This window comes from Scatophagus argus, chromosome 6, assembly GCF_020382885.2.
Source record: "Scatophagus argus isolate fScaArg1 chromosome 6, fScaArg1.pri, whole genome shotgun sequence".
NCBI lineage: Eukaryota > Metazoa > Chordata > Actinopteri > Scatophagidae > Scatophagus > Scatophagus argus.
The window spans coordinates 1038807-1040955 of record NC_058498.1 but is presented as its reverse complement, the minus strand read 5'-3'; the positions used below and the strand labels follow the sequence as shown (position 1 = coordinate 1040955).

At 46.7% G+C, this 2149-nt stretch overlaps 1 non-coding gene across 1 annotated transcript; it reads left to right on the top strand.

Moving 5' to 3' along the window:
* Positions 1–978: 978 nt before the first annotated feature.
* On the top strand, positions 979–1050 carry trnad-guc. Its single transcript has one exon. It is a non-coding gene; the product is annotated as a tRNA-Asp (tRNA).
* Positions 1051–2149: the final 1099 nt, after the last annotated feature.

Below are 2149 nucleotides of genomic sequence, written 5' to 3'. Positions count from 1 at the left end.
TTAGTTAATGTTAATGTTAGTACAATCATCACGCAGGACACCATCACATGCTGCTCAAACAGGTTTTCTCCTGTAGTTTTAAGAAGGGACATTTCAAACATCATTAGGTCACATTCACAAAGTGAGTGAACATATTTCACCCAAACTGTGGTCTGCCACAGTACTTTTTATACCTAAACTAAAACCAAAATGTTATTGTAAGTCACTTAATTTTGTCCTTTCATGCGCATCAAAACTCAAAACCTGTGGATGGCATTAAATGATGCTTGAAAAGCTTAAAATCTGTGAAGTGTGAAAGAGTAAAAGAAGCTAAAAGAATTTAAAAGTCCTGAATCACCCTGACACAAACTGGTTTCCGCCCAACAGTCACGTTCTTCCACACAAACCAGACAAAACTTCTCTTCTTCTGTTAACTTCTGGCTGCACAGTGCTGGCGTTCAGAGTACATTTACTGCAGGTACTTACAGGCTGATGTCGTGTTTTTGGTATTTGCTATGACTCGAAGTGAAGTCCTGATTCCAGAGAAGCGTTCATATCATTCCTCACATTCCTCGAGTGTTTGACCTCCTCTCACACTTCCTTTGTTTCAGCCTCACAGTGGATCTTTCCAGTAAAACATCACACCACACTGAGCCAACAACCTGTTTCCTTATTTGGTCACTCAGAGGACCAACAGTGACTGTTGGAAAGAATTAAAAACCTGGGAAATCCCACTCAGCCATCTCTGATGGTTTTGTTCTCTTTCCTCTGACAGTCTCATAAGCCAACACTGTGTGCACTCTGTGTCTGAACACAAAGCTCTGGTTACTCCTGTATCTGTTGTCAGGGTGACGCTGACATCACTTATGTAGCAGAGACTCTGTGGATGGTACCAGAGATGTTCTGGAAGGTCAGCTTTCCCGTCCTGAGCCACACAGGAACCAGAACTGTACCAGTCCGAGATGTTTCCGATCAGGATGCTTTAAAACAGTTAACATCTCCTCGTTAGTATAGTGGACAGTATCTCCGCCTGTCACGCGGAAGACCGGGGTTCGATTCCCTGACGGGGAGTGTTTCTTATTGGGGCAGCCGTGGCCTAGAGGTTGGAGAAGCGGCTTGTGATTGGAGGGTCACTGGTTCGATTCCCCCACCGGACGGGCAGGAAAAATTTGGGTGTGGTGGAGCGATTAATGTGAAAAAAAATTGAGCAAGGCACTTCACCCCCCAATATGCTCCCCGGGCGCTTGATGCTGCCCACTGCTCCTGTGTGTGTTTCACTGCATGTAATTTGCCGGGTGTTGCATGTGTGTGTTCAGCTAAGGATGGGATAAATGCAGAAGACGAATTCAGTGTGTGTATGTAAAAACATATATGCTGTCAATAAAGTGATTCTTTCTTAACAGGAACTTTTGGCCCTCTTCAGTATCCTGAAGGAGCTGATCGTTTCTGACCTTTTTGTTTACCAGGGTGGAGGGGTGTGATGTCTCCAACCACGTGTGAACACCATGTCCTGGTCTCAGAGACTTACAGCTGTAGAACACTGTGGCCCGGGAACACCTGATCCAGGATCGTTCTTTGGTACAGAACGCAGGGGCTGAGACGGTGAGAAGTCAACACTGACCTGCACTCAGAGGGAGAAGTGAGCAGTACACAGTGTGTGTGTGTGTGTGTGTGTGTGTACACCGTGAGTGAGTCCAGTTACCGCAGCAACAAGGCTGAGGCAACGAAACATTGTTAGGGATTCCCTGATCTGCTGCTGATGGAGGCCAGCAAGGGCTGGGGGGGGGGGGGGTTGACCCAGAATGCTGCTTCAGTGTGTGTGTGCATGTGTGTGTGTGTATGAACAGCAGCAGTCCTCCTCATGACTCAGCACCGTCCTGATGCTGTTTGAACACTTTTTAAAAGTTTTTACAGGCTGCTGCACACCCACGGAACCCCTCACACACACACACACACACACACACACACACGTTGACTGTGACCTTGTTGCCGTGCCAACCAACAAAACAGCTCATTTGGAGCAAACCTGTGTTGCAGTTTCTGTCTGTAAAAGAACCTCATAACTCTGATGGGTTTCTGAGCAGCACGAAACCTGAAACCCTCCCATGAATCTGTTAAAAACACACAACAAGCGTCGTTAATGAAGCCTAACGAACCCAACAGCTGACGG